This window comes from Nelumbo lutea, chromosome 2, assembly GCF_056320005.1.
Source record: "Nelumbo lutea isolate HS-2025 chromosome 2, American lotus-T2T, whole genome shotgun sequence".
Classification (NCBI taxonomy): domain Eukaryota; kingdom Viridiplantae; phylum Streptophyta; class Magnoliopsida; order Proteales; family Nelumbonaceae; genus Nelumbo; species Nelumbo lutea.
The window spans coordinates 86331856-86339772 of record NC_142685.1 but is presented as its reverse complement, the minus strand read 5'-3'; the positions used below and the strand labels follow the sequence as shown (position 1 = coordinate 86339772).

The window sequence follows — 7917 nt, the reverse complement described above, 5'->3', positions numbered from 1 at the left end:
TATGATGGTTCCTCAAGGAAAGCATACTCTAAATGGGATGGTAATTGCTTCAGTTCAAGGGTGGGGGGTTCTTGGGGTGATGGCTTACCTGATGGTCCGGGCAATTTGCCTAAGTTCTCTAATTTAAGAAACCCCTTTCCCTTGAATTGAGGCTTATCGTTCAGGTATGCTATCATGAGGTTTATTTTTTCATTTTCTGCTTCTTCAAGTTCTCCCTGCTGGAGGCAGAGTTCAAGAGGATCAGTTATTCTACTTACCTGGAAGCATTCATCAATTGTCAATTCAATGGCATCAATCATAAAACAAGAATCATCACTAGAGGGTGCATGTTTCATAGCATCAGACATTTTAAAAATTATCTCCTCATCTTGTATCCTAAGGCTGAGTTGTCCTTGTTGGACATCAATCATTGCTTTCCCGGTAGCCAGGAAAGGTCTCCCTAGGATAAGCGGGACCTCCACATCTTCTTGCATGTCTAACACAATGAAATCAACTGGAAAAATGAATTTGTCAACTTTAACTAACACATCTTCTATGATCCCCCTAGGATGTCTAATGGATCTATCAGCCAATTGTAATGCCACTCTAGTGGGTTGGGGTTCATTCAACCCCAATTTCTTGAAGATAGAATATGGCATTAAATTAATGCTAGCTCCCAGGTCACATAAAGCTTTTTCAATTTTTAAACTGCCAATGGTACAAGGAATAGTGAAACTCCCTGGATCTTTGAGTTTCTGAGGCAGCTTGATCAGAAGGATAGCAGAACATTCCTCATTTAATGCAACTGTAGCCACATCTCCCAGTTTCCTTTTGTTTGCCAATAATTCCTTCAAAAACCTTGCATAGTGTGGCATCTGGGCTAAAGCATCAGCAAAAGGAATATTAATATGTAAACTTTTAAATATTTCAAGAAACTTACCAAATTCCTTCTCCAATTTTTGTTGCTTCAGCCTGTTAGGGAATGGAACTTGTGGTTGTTGGTGCATCCCTTGTTGTGCTTCTGGTTGTTCCGTCTTCTGTTGTCTGGTCCCAAGGCTTGTTTCTGCCTTGGGTTCAGCCCAATTCTTCTTTTCTACCTCAGGCAACTCTTTTCCACTTCTTAAGGTAATAGCTTGCACCTGCTCTCATGAATTCACTTCAGTGTTGCTTGGAAGAGTTCCCGACAGTCTGGAAGAGATTAATTGTGCCAATTGCCCCACTTGGTTTTCCAGGATTTTGATTGAGGCTTCCTGGTTCTGGAACCTAGTTTCTGCACCTGCTATAAATTTTGTCATCAGTTCCTCCAAATTGGATTTTGGTTCAGGCTGATGATAAGTCTGGTGGAACGGCTTGGAAATATGCTGATTTGGCCAAGACTAGTTTGAATGTCCCCTCCATCCTGGATGAAAAGTATGGTGACTTTGGTAACCCTGCTGTCTTGACGAATTGCTAACATAGTCAACTTGTTCAGTAGATGGTCTGAACTGATTGCCAACTTGGCAGTCTGTACTGATGTGGCCTCCCCCACACAATTCACAATTAAGAGGCTGCTCATGCATGGCAGCTATCTGCATTTCATCTATTTTTTTACTGAGTGCTCCTATTTGTGCAGCTAGTGCTGTATAAGTGTCAACATTATGCAAGCCTTGCTGCTTCCTAGTTTGAGTCCTTTCTGAATGCCATTGATAGTTGTTGGTTGCCATTTCCTCAATAAGTGCATGGGCAACCTCAGGAGTTTTATTATTTATGGATCCTCCGGCTGCAGCATCTAATATGGTCTTATTTGAGTCAGTAAGACCATTATAGAAAGTCTGCACTTGCAGCCAAATGGGGAGGCCATGGTGAGGAACTCTCCTTAACAGCTCCTTGTATCGTTCCCATGACTCATATAAAGATTCCCCCTCTTGCTGGAAAAAAGTAGTGATGTCATTCCTCATTTTAGCAGTTTTAGAAGGGGGAAAATATTTAGAGAGAAAACGACTGGCCATTTCGTCCCATGTGGCTATAGATCCTGCCGGTAATGAGTTCAACCAAGCTTTGGCTTTATCCTTCAAAGAAAATGGGAATAACCTCAGCCGGATGGCATCATCACTTACCCCATTGTGTTTGAAGGTGTCACAGATTTCCAAGAAGTTAGCAATATGGGCATTCGGATCCTCATGGGCCATACCACAAAACTGAACCGTATTTTGTATCATTTGGATTATGGCCAATTTAATTTCGAAGTTATTGGCAGCAATAGTTGGCCTGATAATGCTGGAGACAGTCCCGATGAGGGTGGGCTTGGCATAATCCATCATAGTTCTTTGTTCAGCCATTTCTTGTGCTTCTTGTCTGACTTGCTTAGCAGCTCTCAAACGGACACGGAGAGTCCGTTCAATCTTCGGGTCATAAAGGATCTCTTCCAGTTCAGGTCTGCTTGTCATAAACTATTAAAGTCACAGCAATAAAAAATGCCAATATTCACAAAAGAAAATAAATAACTAATCCTATCACACTGAAAATGTAAAGTGAAGTATTGGAATACAAAACCTACATCCTATCATGAATAAATGAAGCCGATTATACTAAAAGCAGATTTAAACCAATCATCTTATTCAAAGTTCCTTTATCTACATCCATCGATTGCAACATCTGAATTCAGACCCAATTTAGATCTGAGTTCAGATCTACAAGTCTTTGGTATTGTTAGTCTAGAGAAATTAATAAATAATAATTCAGATCTGAGTTGTATATCTCATACACACTCATTGGTATACACTACATTATACATCCATTAAGGTTGGAATCAATTCTGTGATGCTTTAGGGCTGAAATCAGATCTGATCTGAAAAAAAAAATAATTTAAAAGGATCTGAAATAAACTAAAACGAGTCCTGAGTTTGGCTTGGGTTAAAGATTTTAAACTCTACAATTGAAGCTCAAACCTGTATAGCTGATGCATATCAAACACTTGCTAAGACCTGAAAATTGGGTCTGCAATGTTTGGTATTGCAAGCTATTCGGTCCATACAACTTTTGTAGAAATCTGAAATCAGGTCTGCTAACTGTTGCACTATAGCAGCCCTGCTACAGATCTGAATGCTAATAGAAATACTTGGAAAGTGCTAATTTTTCTTAAATATCTGAGGCATAACAATTATTCAATCCAAACATACACCTCCTTAGCTAATGTAGCTCGGTTACAAGTGGGTAAAGCCAAGAATTCAGTCCACCCAGAATGCATAGTATGCTCTGTATCAGTTCAATCCTCACATCATATCAACTGCATTTCAGATTTGAATTTCTCTCATTCCTTGCTATCCATTCACCCTTGAGGCAGGTTGGATGTATCATAGGGTGGATTGGGGTAGTGATGGCACCCAATTCACCTCAAACTTGCATCGGTTCAGATCTGAGTTCAGAGGAATTCAAATCTGAACTGAGCAGATCTGTAACAGCAGAATTCAGATCTGAACTCAAGTCTGAGTTTGGATCTGAATTCTCAATTGCCTTACCTTCAGTTATTGCTACCAAATTGTTTTTGGGGAATAGCAGAAGTGCCCTAGGGTGAATTGGGGTGGTGATGACACCCAATTCCCCTCAAAATTGCATCAGTTCAGGTCTGAGTTCAGAGGAACAAAGATCTGAACTGTTGCAGATCTGCAATAGCAGAATTCAGATCTGAACTCAGATCTGAATTCTGATCCGAATTCTCAATTGCTCCTCTTGTTGTTCAAAAGATCTCCCCCTTTTTTTTTCATTTTTTTTTATCTTTTTGTAATGAAAGAAAAAAAAATAAAGTCTGAAACACAAGCAACTCTTTTCGGCTGAGTGCTGCAGATCTGAAATCTGCTGATCTGAGTGCCGAATGAAACTCAGATCTGCAACACTCATGTTTATGTGAATTTTTTTTTTTTTCTTTTTGAAGGGAACAACACCAAGATTGAATAGAAATCAAATATGCCTTTATTAAAATGAAACTGAAACCAGAAAAAGAAAGTAATCTACTTAAGAAAGAAGAAACATAACTACAGTAGTACAGCAGTTGCATTCAAAACTAAAATGTAAAGTTAAGCAAATTAAACCAACTATGAATGCAATGCTGAATGATACCAGATTAAGAATGCTCAATGTTTCCTAATATTGCTTCTCTAAATCCCCGGCAATGGCGCCAAAAACTTGATGTGTTGCTCATTGTGACACTAGCAAGTGCACTAGCCGTTCAAGTAATAAAGTAGAGAGTGAAGTATCATTCCCACGAGGATTTAGGAAACAATTACCAATACTAAATTGAGCACTTCTTATCTGATCAACAAATAAATCAAAACTCTAATGAAAGCTAAGAAATCCTAAATTAAAATCTATCTAAATCATTGGTCCAATTGCCTTCAAATCAGGTTAGAAGAGTAAGCAGTAAATGTCAATCTCAGAATTCAACAATCTATCAATTTGGATCATTCGAATGAATCATGATTGAGCCTTGGTTTGGTGAAACGCCAAGGTCATGAACAGCCTCTCTCAAGCGCATGTTCATCCTATGCATGAGTGACGGTTCTTCTATCTCTAGCAAGAATCTAATCCCCATGCATGCATTTCTTCAAACACTTCTAAGGCATCAATTCAAATCTGAATTGATCACCAACTGAATTGTGCAAGTTATCTCTAACCTTGCACTCAATTCAGTTCTTGAATAGTAGATCTGAATTCCTAGAGTCTCTCTCAAGCACTCTAGGAATTCCAAGCTGTAGATTAATTCGCCCAATCTGAAAATTGCAAATCTGAATTCTCTTTCAAGCAATTCAGATCTTGCAATCTCAGATCTGAGAATTCAGATCTGAGTTTTGAAGGTTAGTTGGCCGAATTAATCTACAATCACACCCTTATTCAAGAAACTTCAAGTACAATGCATGACCATTTGAATGAATCAAAAAGAATTAGATTGCTGAACTGAAATTTTACAAGCTGAAATACATCAAGGAAGAATGGAAACAAGGAGAAAGAAGAAAGAACATATAACTAAGAAACTGAATTCAAATCAAAAGAGAATGAAACTACAAATGATTTATTACAGAAGATCTTTGAATCAAAAACTCTCAATTCGAACTCACATTCTTCTTCTAGCTTGCTTGTCTTGAACTTCCTTCAGCCCTTCTTCTTCTTCTTCCTTGCGCCTAGCCTTCTTCTCTTCTCTTCTCTCAAGGTGGCCGAACCTCTAAGAGTGGGAGAGCCTTCCTCTCAAGCAATTGAACAACTTTCTCCCCTCCTAGAGGCCTCCTTATATAGTTTTTCAAGGGGGCTCTTGCCCCTTCTTGAAGCCTCTAGAATGGTGTGTATTACACCCCTCATGAACCTTCTAGAGTGCTCCCTCCTTCTCTTCAAGAAACACCTAGAAGTTGTCGCCCCTAGCTCCCTTTGGGCTGCTATTTGGGCTACAACTTAGCTTGCTTTTGAGCTCATGTGGGCTACACTTTAGGCTGTTATTTGGGCTAAAAATGGGCTAGGCCAAAATTTCCTTCTTGCTAGGCTTCTTCCCTTGGATTTTCCAAAGAGTTTCACTTGCTCTTCTTGGGCCGAATGAAATTCTCTTGCTCTCATGGCTGGGCCGGGCTGAACTTGATAAATTTTGGGTTTTCTTTTCCTTGCTTTTGCCTTCTTTTTGTTGATTTGGCTCCCCCTGAAATCTTTCTTGCAATCAAGCTAAATTAAGGCAAAAATTAATAAAACCGGCATAAAAATCCATGCTAAAGTCCTCAAAAATTATAGATAAATTGTAAGTTCATCACTTACCCTAAGTGGTCCCTGGGCCAAACCACCTTGTAACACCCAGGGACTATGGGCAGATGCAAGATTATCCCATCAGGTATTATCCTCAATGGCCTTACACTTAACCTCTCAGCCCTTAATGATCATACACTGCCCGACAAGAGAGGACCTTTCCCTCGGCTGCAAGGAACAGTGTTGCACTCTCTCAATTATGGATCCCGGGAATTAAAACCTTTTGCAAATCATTTCGAAACCATAATTTATATTCTTTTATATCTCATATAAAATATATTTTGCAAAACAAATCTCAACGATTGAAATCGGCTACCGGCAATCTTGGTTTCCATCAGTGAGAATGCATCCCCGATCATTACCTTTGTCCGAAAAAGGGGCTGATCCTGTCACTATGATCACCCACTCAGATGAATTCTCAGACTGTCCCAACATACCCAGGTTTTGACCCCCGCTAAGGATCTCACCGATTGGTATATCAAAGACAGCCCAATCCTACACCTAGTGCAGTATCATAATCGAGTCTAGGTGTCGGGTGTAACTTTCCAGTTTTGCCCATCAATCTCCAAGGTCCAGGGCAATACTAGAAATCTGGTCCAGTTCAAAGATTCAATTAATCCCACACTGAATGTGCCCAGGGTCTCACCCTGGTAGCTGAGACAAGCCACCCCAACCGACTTGGTGGCACCACAGTGTCAGCCTTGTAGGTCTCCCCAGACCGACCCACTGGCTGTGAACATTCTAAACTAACACGAGTCTCATTAAGTGTCCAGTTTAAGGGTATTACACAGAAACATATCAAGGGAACATGAATCAAATATGCACTTTTATTCATTTACAATAAATTCATAAAGTACATCATTTTGATTGAAGCTAAAGGCATACAAAACTGTCTAACAATTAAGGCTCTAGCTACTAATACTCAGCAATTTCAACTGGAAACAAGAGCCAGCATTCAGAATTTGGGGAACCAAATCAGCCAACTTGACACTTCCATTAGTAAGTTGGCGGCGTAGAGCTCCGGGAAACTACCATCACAAACGGTAGTCAACCCTAAGGAAAATGCAAGTGCAATGGTGCTGAGAAGCGGGAAGGAACTGCAGCTAGAACCCACCACACCAAGGAAGGCGAAAAAGAGACAAGAAGAAGAGGAGGTACAGTACTCAAACGAAAGCCACATTAAGGTAGGAGTTGGAGAAAATGTTTCAGTCGTGATCAAAAGGACCTTAGCAGAAAAACATGCTGATCCAGGTATGTTCACCCTACCTTGTGTGATTGGCAATAAGCGAATTGAGCATGCCATGCTATACTTAGGTGCATCTATCAATGTCATACCATACTCGATTTACTATGCTTTGAGATTAGGTCCTTTAAGGGAAACTAAAGTTGTTATCCAATTAGCTGATTGTTCTAACGCCTACTCAGAAGGGATTGTTGAGAATGTAATGGTGCAGGTTAACGATTTAATTTTCCCAACTGATTTTTACATTTTGAAGATGGAGGAGGACACGATCGAAAGTTCAACCCCACTTCTATTAGGTAGGCCATTCATGAAAATGGCCAAGACGAAAATAGATGTGGATGAGGGTACCCTCTCCGTCGAATGTAATGGAGAGACTGTTAAATTTAATATTTTTGAAGCTATGAAGTACCCAAATGAAGACCATTCGATCTATTCAGTTGACACTTTTGATCCAACTATGTAGGAAATTCTTGAAAAAGATATGAATGAGGAGTTAGAATCAAGTGCAAAATTGGATACCAAGGCTCCTATTCCAGATTTGAACCCGCCCATGATGGATGGAAGGGGAGCACACCGAAAGCTGCAACCACGAGAGTTAAAGTAGCAAAGGAGGACGTCGAGCATAACGACGTTAAACAATTGCGCTTCTGGAGGCAACCCATTTTGTTTAGTTAATTTGTTATTTTTGGTTTTGATTTTGTGTTTAGCAGGAACCCAACAAGACAAACAGGGAAGTACCCCCAAATTCTTCTACTTTATGCATAATCACATACATTGGGGACAATGTATAACTTAAGTGTGGGGGGATTAGGGAAATCTGATGGAAATTTGGGATACCTTACCTTCTTAAAATTTTTGCTCCCGGAAACTTATCCTTGAACGATTTCAACTTATTAGCAATCATGTGCTTAGGTTGAATAGATAAGATAGGATGCAAG

At 39.9% G+C, this 7917-nt stretch overlaps 1 non-coding gene across 1 annotated transcript; it reads left to right on the top strand.

The window, feature by feature from the left end:
- Window positions 1–1812: 1812 nt before the first annotated feature.
- Window positions 1813–1919, top strand: LOC148871713 (small nucleolar RNA R71). Its single transcript, XR_016108564.1, has one exon. It is a non-coding gene; the product is annotated as a small nucleolar RNA R71 (small nucleolar RNA).
- Window positions 1920–7917: the final 5998 nt, after the last annotated feature.